Raw genomic sequence first — 16267 nt, forward strand, 5'->3', positions numbered from 1 at the left:
GATCAGTCTTTTAAATAGCTTTTTAAATCAGCGTGAGATGGTGGGGGATCAGTAATGGTGGGGGAACCCCATTATTCAGGTTCTCTCCAGAGCCGGGAGTACCCCAAGGTTCCGCCCTTAGTCCACTACTGTTTTTAATGTACGTCTGTGATATTTATTACCCAAAAGAGGGACAAGTGGCCCAGTCTGCAGACCATATCTGTTATTAGGCCTCCTCCAAAAACTTTACCCACTGCTGGAAAAAAGCTAAAGAGGAGCATAACAGTGATCGAGCACTCGGCCAATCTGTGGCGGGTCAAGCTCAACACCGCTGAAGACCCAGTGCGTCCTCCTCTCCTGAAACCCCAAAAGAACTAAGTAAGTGCACCTTAAACTGTATGGACAGGCACTCCAGACGACCCCAACGGCTAAGAAAACATGTTCTGGTGTCCCCCCATAGAGTACCTGGAGAAGAACGAGAAGGATACGACTGAACAACCTAAAGCTACTTTGCAGAATAGAAGGAGGAGCCACGCCTGGAACAGCCGTCAGAGTGTACCAGAGCTACATCCAAGTATGCTTCACCAGCCTGGTGTAACGTGGGGAGTTCTGATGTCAGAAAACTTCGGACCATTCAAAACCTTTGCATCAAGATGGCATACAGACTCCCGACGTACACAAACACACACTACATACATGACCTTTCAGGACTGAGAACAGTAGAGGAGAGGATGGCTGTCCTGTGGCACAGGTTTACCCTCAAGTCGGTGGACAATCCATCTCTGAAACCCATGATTCGGGAGGAACAAGCTAACCATCCTCTCTGTGCTTCTTTAGCATATCTATCACTTTTAAACCACTTTTAAACCCTTTTTTAGAGAGGATATCTGGTGTATTATATTGTGATTTTATCCACCCTTACTCCTGCTGATAGGCACTGCAATAGAAGCAGATATTTTAACAACATAAACACAGATTTTACTGCACTTTAAAACCATTCAAGTTTGTTTTTATCAAATCAAGTAAAAAAAAAAACATTTTAAAAAAGGAAGGAGAACTCCACCACCCCCTCCCTCCCCCTGTGCCTTGCCAATCCTGCCCTCCACCAAACTGATACATGGACAAGAGGAATAGAAGAGGGCATGAAGCTCTAAGATGTCTGTACCAGTCTCAAAGTTCGTTGTCTCGTCTCTACAGGTTACAGAAAAGAGCAGAAGCTCTAAACTATCCGTTCAGACCCCAGTCCTACCTATCTACAGGTTATAGAAATACATCTATAGAACCTACCTATAGGTTATAGAAAAACATCTATAGAACCTACCTACAGGTTATAGAAAAACATCTATAGAACCTACCTACAGGTTATAGAAATACATCTATAGAACCTACCTATAGGTTATAGAAAAACATCTATAGAACCTACCTACAGTTTATAGAAATACATCTATAGAACCTAGGTTATGGAAAATGTACTCTTTTAGCATTTCTCTAGTAGGTTTTCTGAAGGAGAAAGCCTCCACTTCTATGTCAAAGATACTTTAGTCAGCAAAAACACTACAGTGAATACTACAGTAAAGTCAGCAAAAACACTACAGTGAAAACTACAGTTTTTATACCATAGTATACTATAGTATTATTTAATGTGGGTATGTACCGTATGCTATACATTAGTATCTATGTTTACCTTATGCAATTTAGTGCAATAGTTACATACAGGAGATTGCTTTGTTTATGAAGTCTATATATTAATGGGAGACTGTTACAGAGGAGTGTAAATGCTTTTTTTTAGGCTGGATTGTTGTATTGTTGTATGTTTTAATTATGTCATGTACTGATTGTTGCTGCCTTCTTGGCCTGGTCTCCCTTGAAAAAGAGACTCTGGGTCTCAATGTGCTTTTCCTGGGTAAATAAAGGTTAAATAAATAAAACATTTGTTGGCCATGGTTTTATTATTTATCATTTAGAATAATCCAAAATGAGTCTGGTGAAAACACAGTTGAGATAATACCACAGGGGAATTGCTTTATGTTTGAAGGCAGTGTTTTTCAGTCTTCGGCTTTGGAATCCACAGGTGGTGCAGAACTTATCAAGGACTTAAAAATGTGTTGACTAGTTGAATACCGGTCTTGAACAAAAACCCTTTCAAAGAGAATCATACTGTGATCGTATTTCATAGAGAATCACACTGTAATTTTATTTCATAGAGAATCGTATTTCATAGAGATTCATACTATAAACTTATTTAATAAAGAATCATATTGTAAACATATTTCATAGAGATTCATACTATAAACTTATTTAATAAAGAATCATATTGTAAACATATTTCATAGAGAATCATACTATAAACTTATTTAATAAAGAATCATATTGTAAACATATTTCATAGAGAATCATACTATAAACTTATTTAATAAAGAATCATATTGTAAACATATTTCATAGAGAATCATACTGTAAACATATTTAATAGAGAATTATACTGTAAACATATTTAATAGAGAATCATACTATAAACATATTTCATAGAGAATCATACTATAAATGTATTTAATAGAGAATCATACTGTAAACTTATTTGATAGAAAATCATATTGTAAACTTATTTCATCGAAAATCATATTGTAAACTTATTTAATAGAGAATCATACTGTAAACTTATTTCACAGAGACTCATACTATAAACCTATTTAATATAGAATAATACTGTAAACTTGTTTCACAGAGAATCATACTGTCACGTTTGTCATAATGATGAGACCAAGGTGCAGCGTGAGTTGAGTTCCACATCATTTTAATAAACCGAAACTCACTGAACGAAAACAACAAACAACCAAACGAAACCTGAAGCTACTGTTGTGCACTAAGGCAACTAAAGCTAGACAAGATCCCACCAACACAAATGAGGAAAATGGCTACCTAAATATGATCCCCAATCAGAGACAACAATAAACAGCTGTCTCTGATTGGGAACCATATCAGGCGAACATAGACATACAAAAACCCTAGACATGCAAAAACTAGAGTATTCACCCTAGTCACACCCTGACCTAACCAAAATATATAGAAAAACAGAGATATCTAAGGTTAGGGCGTGACACATAATGTAAACTTATTTCATAGAAAATCATACTGTTAACGTATTTCTCACTGACATGACAGATGGCTTGAGAAAGACGGATTGCAAACATGTTTCAAGGTACTCCATATGTGCTGTCAGTTTTGGAGAGAATCTGGAAGGACCCTTCTCCACCAGTGGTGAAGCTGACAGTTTCTCAAGAACACAGAACTCGGAATTCACAGAATTCTCTGTTATCTCTCCCCTGCCTTACATACCAAATGTGTCTCGCTCCACTCACATTACTAAGAGCTTAGCTACTGTATAGTGAAGGAGCACGTCTAGCTGTAAAGGGAGGGTACTATGGCCGGCATGAATACATGATTTGTATGTTCTCCACAGATATGCCTGTCAATAGTGTGATTCTTTGAGAAACACTTGATGAGTTGTATTCATTTGAATATTCTCCTTTGGATGTAGATAAGACGAAGAGAGAACAGCTCTCAAACAATGAACTCTGTGTGCCTGTACTGTCTTAACAGGCACGTGGCAGGATGTGTTTCATGACAGAACTAGCCCTGTATGAAAGCTATGATTCGACTAGTATTTTTGTAGTACCTTCAGACATCTTAGCACCGTGTTCTTAAATACCCCGTCAGATGTGATGGTCCAAGTAGAACACAGTGTCCCCGGTACACCAGAGGGGTTCAGAAGAGCATGGGCATGACGAGGATTTGACAGTATCGCTAAGCACAAAACACTCATTATAGCTTGTCCGATCACAGTTTTGGAGTTAAATACACTCACAGGTCCTCCTTTGCTGCTTTTGGTGAAGCTAGACTAAGGTAGATAAAGTCAAAGCATGATCAATACGGTATCTACAGTGCAAACACGCAAACTGTTGAAATATGCATGGGATGTCATCGTTTTGATTGATCATGTCTGGAAAGGTCTGCTGGGGGTTGTTCGACGCTCCCTGCAGGGAAACCAACTGACTTCACTTCATGTAAGGTGATTTCCCCAGGAAAGGTAATCTCTTTAAGCAGATGGTCCATTAGAGGATTCTCAATGCAGCTTTTCTTGTGTAATTGTGTTTGAGCAAACACCAGTCTTTTTGTGAGGCTCGGTGCGGGCCTGTGACAGCTGAGCAACCAGTACGGTAGTAGCACCCATTGTCTTCAAATGTCACCACTTGAGAGTGGAGTACTTATGCAGGCTCATACAATAGATTCACCCCATTAACATCTTTAAAATGGAATACTCGCCGCAGGATTTTAATCATTCAAGGATTACAATTTCATCTTCAAAAGAAAAACATGTATACATTTGCACAAATGTTCATCCGAATGTCATATGTATACACAAGAGATGTTCCCATAATCTTTTGTTGATTCACGTCACATTCAGACACATACAGCTCATTCCTGCGCAATTATTTGAATGAATAATGTAATGCGTTCAGCACTGTAGTTGCTGTGATAGACCTGAAGCTTGTAAATGATGCAAGCACAGTGCCCTGAAACAGCACTGTAGTTGCTGTGATAGACCTGAAGCTTGTAAATGATGCAAGCACAGTGCCCTGAAACAGCACTGTAGTTGCTGTGATAGACCTGAAGCTTGTAAATGATGCAAGCACAGTGCCCTGAAACAGCACTGTAGTTGCTGTGATAGACCTGAAGCTTGTAAATGATGCAAGCACAGTGCCCTGAAACAGCACTGTAGTTGCTGTGATAGACCTGAAGCTTGTAAATGCTGCAGCACAGTGCCCTGAAACAGTACTGTAGTTGCTGTGATAGACCTGAAGCTTGTAAATGCTGCAGCACAGTGCCCTGAAACAGTACTGTAGTTGCTGTGATAGACCTGAAGCTTGTAAATGCTGCAGCACAGTGCCCTGAAACAGTACTGTAGTTGCTGTTATAGACCTGAAGCTTGTAAATGCTGCAGCACAGTGCCCTGAAACAGCACTGTAGTTGCTGTGATAGACCTGAAGCTTGTAAATGCTGCAGCACAGTGCCCTGAAACAGTACTGTAGTTGCTGTGATAGACCTGAAGCTTGTAAATGCTGCAGCACAGTGCCCTGAAACAGTACTGTAGTTGCTGTTATAGACCTGAAGCTTGTAAATGTGCAGCACAGTGCCCTGAAACAGCACTGTAGTTGCTGTGATAGACCTGAAGCTTGTAAATGCTGCAGCACAGTGCCCTGAAACAGCACTGTAGTTGCTGTGATAGACCTGAAGCTTGTAAATGCTGCAGCACAGTGCCCTGAAACAGCACTGTAGTTGCTGTGATAGACCTGAAGCTTGTAAATGCTGCAGCACAGTGCCCTGAAACAGCACTGTAGTTGCTGTGATAGACCTGGAGCTTGTAAATGCTGCAGCACAGTGCCCTGAAACAGTACTGTAGTTCCAGTGAGCTGTTGAAAATATTCAGCAATGCTTTAAACTATAGAAAGGTAATAGGAAAAAAACAGATTAAAATATATGCATACTGTAAGTCTGCTAAATGACTAAAATGTAAAAATATATATATATATACCACAAGGCTTATATTGAGTAGACAAGATGGACGTGTTTTGGCTTTGATATGTAAGGACTCTTTAAAGATGTATGAAACTACCTCTTGGGAGTGAGAGACATGGCAGCCATCCTTGGTACCCCTCCATCAGACAAAAATTAGGTTTCTATTCAGTTTGCTGATTAAATGCTTGAATCGAGCAGTTCGGTTTTCCTAATTCTTGTTAATTAGATAATTAGTGTGACTGTTTGGGGAGCCGAAAGAGCAGAAAATTAATTTCTGTTATGGTGTTTATTCTCCTTCTCAAAAGTAAATTTTAAAAAAGAACAACGGAACAAGGAACCATTTGTTGGCCTTGTAGCATAGGGTTTAGGTAACTTGGCACAAAGTTCAACAGGCCCTGGGTCATTTGCAGTGGAGCAGAGAGGGACCACTGTCCGACATTTGGAGAAAATGTTGGAGAATATAAATGCGTCTATCTTTCTCTCAGGAGCAAATGGGTAACGTGTAGAAAGGGGAATGGGTGTTTGGGGATTCCTGGGTCCTTTGCAATAGAGCAGAGAGGGACTAAGTCCTGAGGAAAAGGGATTCATACTAGTGGACTGGACCCAGAGGGACCAAGACATGAGGAAAAGGGATTAGTACTGGTGGACTGGACCCAGAGGGACCAAGTCCTGAGGAACAGGGATTAGTATTGGTGGACTGGACCAAGAGGGACCAAGTCCTGAGGAAAAGGGATTAGTGCTGGTGGACTGGACCCAGAGGGACTAAGTCCTGAGGAAAAGGGATTCATACTAGTGGACTGGACCCAGAGGGACCAAGTCCTGAGGAAAAGGGATTAGTGCTGGTGGACTGGACCCAGAGGGACCAAGACATGAGGAAAAGGGATTAGTGCTGGTGGACTGGACCCAGAGGGACCAAGACATGAGGAAAAGGGATTAGTGCTGGTGGACTGGACCCAGAGGGACCAAGACATGAGGAAAAGGGATTAGTGCTGGTGGACTGGACCCAGAGGGACCAAGACATGAGGAAAAGGGATTAGTGCTGGTGGACTGGACCCAGAGGGACCAAGTCCTGAGGAAAAGGGATTAGTGCTGGTGGACTGGACCCAGAGGGATCATGTGCATGATGTGCTTCTGCACAATTAGTGACATGACTTCTACTGTCTGACATTTGGGGAATAAGTTGGAGAATATAAATGCATGCATCTTTCTCTCAGTATCAAATAGATCCACATGTAAAGATAGGATTGGTTTTATTCAACTTTTTTGAGTCATTTGTCATTGAAGTGGAGAGGATATTTAGTCATAGGAAGCATTTTTTGTCATTCAAGTTCAATTGTCCTCCAAGAGTGGCTTGATAAATGCACAGAAGTGTATGTACAGACCATTCATCTAGAAATGACTGGACCCCACATCAAAGTCTTCCATTTAACTGATAAATGTTGGTTGGGGAATATCAAGGTAAATGCAAACAAGTGTGAGAGATTCCTAGCAGATTGGAATTTCAGATGCAATTTTCCAGCTCATATGTGTAGACAACTGCTCTTGTAATCCTCTGAAATGAGGGCATGAGTACAGTATCCGGTTATTTTTTTTTTACATTTGTGGGCTCATCCACATTATATCATTATCCCATAAATTATTAAAGAGAAAATTAAGAGAACAACGTGGCCTTGTGTAATGCTTATTAATCTATATTTAGTGTCTCTGGAAAATGATCTGAGGGCTTATTTATGCTCTGAATAGTAATGCGCTGCTTCTGTGTGAAGGTGCTTGGCATTTACGTTTGGATAAGTTTTTTGATGTTGTCATTGACTTGGAGTGTGAATGGGGGCTATAAATCCTATAATAAGTCTTTCAGAGAATGATTGGCAATACGAGTGGATTCTGTGTCTGTATCTCTAGAAGAGCACTTACCAACCAAAAACTGGTTGAATCAACGTTGTTGCAATGTAATCGGCCAACGTATTGTGACGTGGAATCTACAGTGCATGGAAAATACATTTTTGTAAAGTCATAAATGTAAACTGTTGTTTTGAGGTGAAAGATCAGCTATGATATTTGTAATTGACTATTAGTGTGCTATCTTGTGAGAATGATTGGTGAGAGATGTCCACTTAAAAACTAAATAGATTCACTGTTGCTATCGAAAACATTCCAAAGGGTAGGTTTAACAGAGCAAATGAAATGTGACCGTACTTAATCAATCATCATTGATGCTAATGTATATTCAACCTTAACATGAGTAACAGATCCATGGGTTACTCTATCTATACATGTCTTCACACGTAAGCATACACAGCAGGCATGTTCAAGATAGCATGCAAAGGTCGCAGGTCTGTAGAGATCTTCACAATGGCTGTAATAATCTGTGATGGGATTTCAAACAGCATTGATCACTTGCACCATGTACTTTTAATGTCATCTCAACTGTAATCCAGGTCATTTGGTTCTGCTATTAGATGAAGCACAGTGATATCACATGAATATCCTGTATAAATAAAAAATAAAACCTTACATTGTATTCCCATTTAAACTTTGCTATGCTTTTAAATGGGTAAAATGTGCAGTGATAGACATTTGGGTGACAATTTAACAGACAATGTAATTGTTTTTCCATTGCAATTTGGTTGTGCTTTTAGATGGTTGAAAGCACAGTGATAACACATTGGAAATTTAACAAACTTTTGGCAGTTTTTTTTGTGGGTTAATATACAACCAAATATTACGCAATTATCCACGTGAAATGACGCAGTGTGCCCAGTGGGACACCTCTCTCATTATAACTCTAGAAACGACCCTAAGTTGCAGTGCTCAGTAGGCTTTACCTTCAAAATGAGCTTATGTGTGAACCCACAAAGATGCCGTATACACAATATAGCCTTAGCAGGCAAAGTGTTTCATTGAGACTCATAGGCCTACTTACAGTAGTGCTGGGCCCCATTCTCCAGGCCACATAGTTTGCTGCAGTGATGAATAAAACAACAGCCTTGGTTTGTTATGTTCTGCTGACTTGCAGGGTTTTAAATGAACTAGCTTCTAGCAGACAACTGAGCTGCCACCGCTCCAGTCTCCCCTCCTCAGCTCAGTCCTAACCAGGGTGGGAGCTAGCTAGTGTTCTCTGGATGGTCAGCCTGCTCTCGGACAGTGTTCTCTGGATGGTCAGCCTGCTCTCGGACAGTGTTCTCTGGAAGGTCAGCCTGCTCTCGGACAGTGTTCTCTGGAAGGTCAGCCTGCTCTCGGACAGTGTTCTCTGGATGGTCAGCCTGCTCTCGGACAGTGTTCTCTGGAAGGTCAGCCTGCTCTCGGACAGTGTTCTCTGGATGGTCAGCCTGCTCTCGGACAGTGTTCTCTGGAAGGTCAGCCTGCTCTCGGACAGCGTTCTCTGGATGGTCAGCCTGCTCTCGGACAGTGTTCTCTGGAAGGTCAGCCTGCTCTCGGACAGCGTTCTCTGGATGGTCAGCCTGCTCTCGGACAGTGTTCTCTGGATGGTCAGCCTGCTCTCGGACAGTGTTCTCTGGATGGTCAGCCTGCTCTCGGACAGTGTTCTCTGGATGGTCAGCCTGCTCTCGGACAGTGTTCTCTGGAAGGTCAGCCTGCTCTCGGACAGTGTTCTCTGGATGGTCAGCCTGCTCTCGGACAGTGTTCTCTGGATGGTCAGCCTGCTCTCGGACAGTGTTCTCTGGATGGTCAGCCTGCTCTCGGACAGTGTTCTCTGGATGGTCAGCCTGCTCTCGGACAGTGTTCTCTGGATGGTCAGCCTGCTCTCGGACAGTGTTCTCTGGATGGTCAGCCTGCTCTCGGACAGTGTTCTCTGGATGGTCAGCCTGCTCTCGGACAGTGTTCTCTGGATGGTCAGCCTGCTCTCGGACAGTGTTCTCTGGATGGTCAGCCTGCTCTCGGACAGTGTTCTCTGGAAGGTCAGCCTGCTCTCGGACAGCGTTCTCTGGATGGTCAGCCTGCTCTCGGACAGTGTTCTCTGGAAGGTCAGCCTGCTCTCGGACAGCGTTCTCTGGATGGTCAGCCTGCTCTCGGACAGTGTTCTCTGGATGGTCAGCCTGCTCTCGGACAGTGTTCTCTGGATGGTCAGCCTGCTCTCGGACAGTGTTCTCTGGATGGTCAGCCTGCTCTCGGACAGTGTTCTCTGGAAGGTCAGCCTGCTCTCGGACAGCGTTCTCTGGATGGTCAGCCTGCTCTCGGACAGTGTTCTCTGGAAGGTCAGCCTGCTCTCGGACAGCGTTCTCTGGATGGTCAGCCTGCTCTCGGACAGTGTTCTCTGGATGGTCAGCCTGCTCTCGGACAGTGTTCTCTGGAAGGTCAGCCTGCTCTCGGACAGCGTTCTCTGGATGGTCAGCCTGCTCTCGGACAGTGTTCTCTGGAAGGTCAGCCTGCTCTCAGATAGTGTTCTCTGGAAGGTCAGCTTGCTCTCGGACAGTGTTCTCTGGAAGGTCAGCCTGCTCTCGGACAGTGTTCTCTGGAAGGTCAGCCTGCTCTCGGACAGTGTTCTCTGGAAGGTCAGCCTGCTCTCGGACAGTGTTCTCTGGAAGGTCAGCCTGCTCTCGGACAGTGTTCTCTGGAAGGTCAGCCTGCTCTCGGACACTGTTCTCTGGAAGGTCAGCCTGCTCTCGGACAGTGTTCTCTGGAAGGTCAGCCTGCTCTCGGACAGTGTTCTCTGGAAGGTCAGCCTGCTCTCGGACAGTGTTCTCTGGAAGGTCAGCCTGCTCTCGGACAGTGTTCTCTGGAAGGTCAGCCTGCTCTCGGACAGTGTTCTCTGGAAGGTCAGCCTGCTCTCGGACAGTGTTCTCTGGAAGGTCAGCCTGCTCTCGGACAGTGTTCTCTGGAAGGTCAGCCTGCTCTCGGACAGTGTTCTCTGGAAGGTCAGCCTGCTCTCGGACAGTGTTCTCTGTAAGGTCAGCCTGCTCTCGGACAGTTTTCTCTGGATGGTCAGCCTGCTCTCGGACAGTGTTCTCTGGAAGGTCAGCCTGCTCTCGGACAGTGTTCTCTGGAAGGTCAGCCTGCTCTCGGACACTGTTCTCTGGAAGGTCAGCCTGCTCTCGGACAGTGTTCTCTGGAAGGTCAGCTTGCTCTCGGACAGTGTTCTCTGGAAGGTCAGCCTGCTCTCGGACAGTGTTCTCTGGAAGGTCAGCCTGCTCTCGGACAGTGTTCTCTGGAAGGTCAGCCTGCTCTCGGACACTGTTCTCTGGAAGGTCAGCCTGCTCTCGGACAGTGTTCTCTGGAAGGTCAGCTTGCTCTCGGACAGTGTTCTCTGGAAGGTCAGCCTGCTCTCGGACAGTGTTCTCTGGAAGGTCAGCCTGCTCTCGGACAGTGTTCTCTGGAAGGTCAGCCTGCTCTCGGACACTGTTCTCTGGAAGGTCAGCCTGCTCTCGGACAGTGTTCTCTGGAAGGTCAGCCTGCTCTCGGACAGTGTTCTCTGGAAGGTCAGCCTGCTCTCGGACAGTGTTCTCTGGAAGGTCAGCCTGCTCTCGGACAGTGTTCTCTGGAAGGTCAGCCTGCTCTCGGACAGTGTTCTCTGGAAGGTCAGCCTGCTCTCGGACAGTGTTCTCTGGAAGGTCAGCCTGTTCTCGGACAGTGTTCTCTGGAAGGTCAGCCTGCTCTCGGACAGTGTTCTCTGGAAGGTCAGCCTGCTCTCGGACAGTTTTCTCTGGATGGTCAGCCTGCTCTCGGACAGTGTTCTCTGGAAGGTCAGCCTGCTCTCGGACAGTTTTCTCTGGATGGTCAGCCTGCTCTCGGACAGTGTTCTCTGGAAGGTCAGCCTGCTCTCGGACAGTGTTCTCTGGAAGGTCAGCCTGCTCTCGGACACTGTTCTCTGGAAGGTCAGCCTGCTCTCGGACAGTGTTCTCTGGAAGGTCAGCCTGCTCTCGGACACTGTTCTCTGGAAGGTCAGCCTGCTCTCGGACAGTGTTCTCTGGAAGATCAGCCTGCTCTCGGACGGTGTTCTCTGGAAGGTCTCCAGTGCTGATGACAAACCCTAGGAATAACAAATGACTAGATGTCATTATTATTTTAAAATGTAACCTTTATTTAACTAGGCATGTCAGTTAAGAACATATTCTTATTTACAATGACGGCCTACCCCGGGCGACGCTGGGCCAATTGTGCGCCGCCCTATGAGACTCCCAATCACGACCGGTTGTGATGGACTCAAACCAGGGTGTCTGTAGTGACGCCTCTAGCACTGGGATGCAGTGGCTTAGACCACAGCGCCACTCGGAAGCCCAATGGAAATATAATTTCTATGTATTTCTATATCAGGTCAGAAACGGACCTGAGTGCACCCAATGTTGTGTGCCTGTCTGGATAGCTGTGTTTGAGCCATAAATCTTGCTTGTTTGTAGGTGACCAAATACTTATTTTCCACCATAATTTGCAAATAAATTCATTAAAAATCCTACAATGTGATTTTCTGGATTTTTTTTCTCAATTTGTCTGTCACAGACGAAGTGTACCTCTGATGAAAATGACATGCCTCTCTCATCTTTTTAAGTGGGAGAACTTGCACAATTGGTGGCTGACTAAATACTTTTTTGCCCCACTGTAGTTTGATGTTACCATGGTCTCTCTCTCTCTCTCTCTCTCTCTCTCTCTCTCTCTCTCTCTCTCTCTCTCTCTCTCTCTCTCCCTCTCTCTCTCCTAATCTCATGCTGTGTGACAACCTCCAGTGAGAAGGCCATGTTGTGTGTCACACTCACAATTGGCTCAGCATTCCATTAGTGTCAAGTACCTTAACACTCCTCACTAATTCCCTCCCCACCTCTCGACTCACAGGGTTGAGCGAGACAAATCTGTGAATATTGACATCGGCATCATCATCAATGCTCATTAACACCGATTTCTACACACACTGGGAAAGGTGCTAATGGATATGCAAATAGAGATATTAATTAGAGAGTTATGGGGTTTCAACTGACTTCAAGCTAAGTGATTCTAATAAATCTCTCGTTGGTGACAGTGTTGCTTGGGGTTAGTAATGGCGAGCAGACATGAAGGGCTCAGGTTGTGTTGGGGGGTGAAATGGGGACGCAAGAGTGATATGGTAAACTATACAGTAGAAGATACACTACATGACCAAAAGTGTGTGGGCACCTCATTCCAAAATCATGGGCTTTAATATGAAGTTGCCCCCCCCCCCCCCTGTCATGTTTGTCATTTATTATCATGTCTTGTCCCTGTGCTCCCCATGCTATTCGTTTCCCTCTGCTGGTCTTATTTGGTTCTTTCCCTCCTTCTATCCCTCTCTCTCCCCCTCCCTCTCTCACTCTCTCGCTCTCTCTTCTCTCTATCGTTCCGTTCCTGCTCCCAGCTGTTCCTATTCCCCTAATCATCATTTAGTCTTCCCACACCTGTTCCCGATCCTTTCCCCTGATTAGAGTCCCTATTTATTCCTTTGTGATCCGTTCCTGTCCCGTCGGTTCCTTGTTTTGTATTCACCATGCTGTGATTGTGTTTCGCCCTGTCCTGTCGTGTTTTTGCCTTCATCAGATGCTGCGTGTGAGCAGGTGGCTCTATCAACTACGGCCTGCGCCTACCCGAAGCGACCTGCAGTCTGTGGCCGCTTCTCTAGTTATTCCCCTCTACAGACTAGAGGATTTTTGTTATTCCCTGTTTGGATTTAAATAAACTCTGTTTCTGTTAAGTCGCTTTTGGGTCCTCTTTCACCTGCATGACAGAAGGAACCGACCAAGGAATGGACCCAGCGACTTCAGACGCTCGTTACACTGCCGTCGAGATCCAAGGAGCCATGCTCGGCAGACACGAGCAGGAATTGTCTGCTGCTCGCCATGCCGTGGAGAACCTGGCCGCTCAGGTTTCCGACCTCTCTGGACAGTTCCAGAGTCTACGTCTCGTGCCACCTGTTACTTCCTGGCCTGCCGAGCCTCCAGAACCTAGGGTTAATAACCCACCTTGCTACTCCGGGCAGCCCACTGAGTGCCGCTCCTTTCTCACGCAGTGTGAGATTGTGTTCTCTCTCCAACCCAACACATACTCTAGAGAGAGAGCTCGGGTTGCTTACGTCATTTCACTCCTTACTGGCCGGGCTCGAGAATGGGGCACAGCTATCTGGGAGGCAAGGGCTGATTGCTCTAACAAATTCCAGAACTTTAAAGAGGAGATGATTCGGGTTTTTGACCGTTCAGTTTTTGGTGGGGAGGCTTCTAGGGCCCTGGCTTCCTTATGCCAAGGTGAACGGTCCATAACGGATTATTCCATTGAGTTTCGCACTCTTGCTGCCTCTAGTGAGTGGAACGAGCCGGCGCTGCTCGCTCGTTTTCTGGAGGGACTCCACGCAGTGGTTAAGGATGAGATTCTCTCCCGGGAGGTTCCTTCAGATGTGGACTCTTTGATTGCTCTCGCCATCCGCATAGAACGACGGGTAGATCTTCGTCACCGGGCTCGTGGAAGAGAGCTCGCATCAACGGTGTTTCCCTGCTCCGCATCGCAACCATCTCCCTCCTCTGGCTTTGAGACTGAGCCCATGCAGCTGGGAGGGATTCGCATCTCGAATAAGGAGAGGGAACGGAGGATCACCAACCGCCTGTGCCTCTATTGCGGAGTTGCTGGACATTTTGTTAATTCATGTCCAGTAAAAGCCAGAGCTCATCTGTAAGCGGAGGGCTACAGGTGAGCGCAACTACTCAAGTCTCTCCATCAAGGTCCTGTACTACTTTGTCGGTCCACCTACGCTGGACCGGTTCGGGTGCTACATGTAGTGCCTTGATAGACTCTGGGGCTGAGGGTTGTTTCATGGACGAAGCATGGGTTCGGAAACATGACATTCCTTTCAGAGAGTTAGATAAGCCTACGCCCATGTTCGCCTTAGATGGTAGTCATCTTCCCAGTATCAGATTTGAGACACTACCTTTAACCCTCACAGTATCTGGTAACCACAGTGAGACTATTTCTTTTTTGATTTTCCGTTCACCGTTTACACCTGTTGTTTTGGGTCATCCCTGGCTAGTATGTCATAATCCTTCTATTAATTGGTCTAGTAATTCTATCCTATCCTGGAACGTTTCTTGTCATGTGAAGTGTTTAATGTCTGCCATCCCTCCCGTTTCTTCTGTCCCTACTTCTCAGGAGGAACCTGGCGATTTGACAGGAGTGCCGGAGGAATATCATGATCTGCGCACGGTCTTCAGTCGGTCCCGAGCCAACTCCCTTCCTCCTCACCGGTCGTATGATTGTAGTATTGATCTCCTTCCGGGGACCACTCCTCCTCGAGGTAGACTATACTCTCTGTCGGCTCCCGAACGTAAGGCTCTCGAGGATTATTTGTCTGTGTCTCTTGACGCCGGTACCATAGTGCCTTCTTCTTCTCCGGCCGGGGCGGGGTTCTTTTTTGTTAAGAAGAAGGACGGTACTCTGCGCCCCTGCGTGGATTATCGAGGGCTGAATGACATAACGGTTAAGAATCGTTATCCGCTTCCCCTTATGTCATCAGCCTTCGAGATTCTGCAGGGAGCCAGGTGCTTTACTAAGTTGGACCTTCGTAACGCTTACCATCTCGTGCGCATCAGAGAGGGGGACGAGTGGAAAACGGCGTTTAACACTCCGTTAGGGCATTTTGAGTACCGGGTTCTGCCGTTCGGTCTCGCCAATGCGCCAGCTGTTTTTCAGGCATTAGTTAATGATGTTCTGAGAGACATGCTGAACATTTTTGTTTTTGTCTATCTTGACGATATCCTGATTTTTTCTCCGTCACTCGAGATTCATGTTCAGCACGTTCGACGTGTTCTACAGCGCCTTTTAGAGAATTGTCTCTACGTAAAGGCTGAGAAGTGCTCTTTTCATGTCTCCTCCGTTACTTTTCTCGGTTCCGTTATTTCCGCTGAAGGCATTCAGATGGATTCCGCTAAGGTCCAAGCTGTCAGTGATTGGCCCGTTCCAAGGTCACGTGTCGAGTTGCAGCGCTTTTTAGGTTTCGCTAATTTCTATCGGCGTTTCATTCGTAATTTCGGTCAAGTTGCTGCCCCTCTCACAGCTCTTACTTCTGTCAAGACGTGTTTTAAGTGGTCCGGTTCCGCCCAGGGAGCTTTTGATCTTCTAAAAGAACGTTTTACGTCCGCTCCTATCCTCGTTACTCCTGACGTCACTAGACAATTCATTGTCGAGGTTGACGCTTCAGAGGTAGGCGTGGGAGCCATTCTATCCCAGCGCTTCCAGTCTGACGATAAGGTTCATCCTTGCGCTTATTTTTCTCATCGCCTGTCGCCATCTGAGCGCAACTATGATGTGGGTAACCGTGAACTGCTCGCCATCCGCTTAGCCCTAGGCGAATGGCGACAGTGGTTGGAGGGGGCGACCGTTCCTTTTGTCGTTTGGACAGACCATAAGAACCTTGAGTACATCCGTTCTGCCAAACGACTTAATGCCCGTCAAGCTCGTTGGGCGTTGTTTTTCGCTCGTTTCGAGTTTGTGATTTCTTACCGTCCGGGTAGCAAGAACACCAAGCCTGATGCCTTATCCCGTCTGTTTAGTTCTTCTGTGGCTTCTACTGATCCCGAGGGGATTCTTCCTTATGGGCGTGTTGTCGGGTTAACAGTCTGGGGAATTGAAAGACAGGTTAAGCAAGCACTCACGCACACTGCGTCGCCGCGCGCTTGTCCTAGTAACCTCCTTTTCGTTCCTGTTTCCACTCGTCTGGCTGTTCTTCAGTGGGCTCACTCTGCCAAGTTAGCTGGTCATCCCGGTGTTC

General features: G+C 45.7%; 1 protein-coding gene and 1 non-coding gene across 5 annotated transcripts in view; both read left to right on the forward strand.

Moving 5' to 3' along the window:
• LOC124034644 (glutamate receptor ionotropic, delta-2) overlaps positions 1-16267 on the forward strand; it is a 671933-nt gene that overhangs the window by 68623 nt on the left and 587043 nt on the right. The gene's annotated exons all lie outside the window — the stretch shown is intronic.
• Positions 1445-1497, forward strand: LOC124034755. Its single transcript, XR_006838642.1, has one exon. It is a non-coding gene; the product is annotated as a U7 small nuclear RNA (small nuclear RNA).

This window comes from Oncorhynchus gorbuscha, linkage group LG04 (assembly GCF_021184085.1).
Source record: "Oncorhynchus gorbuscha isolate QuinsamMale2020 ecotype Even-year linkage group LG04, OgorEven_v1.0, whole genome shotgun sequence".
Lineage (NCBI taxonomy): Eukaryota > Metazoa > Chordata > Actinopteri > Salmoniformes > Salmonidae > Oncorhynchus > Oncorhynchus gorbuscha.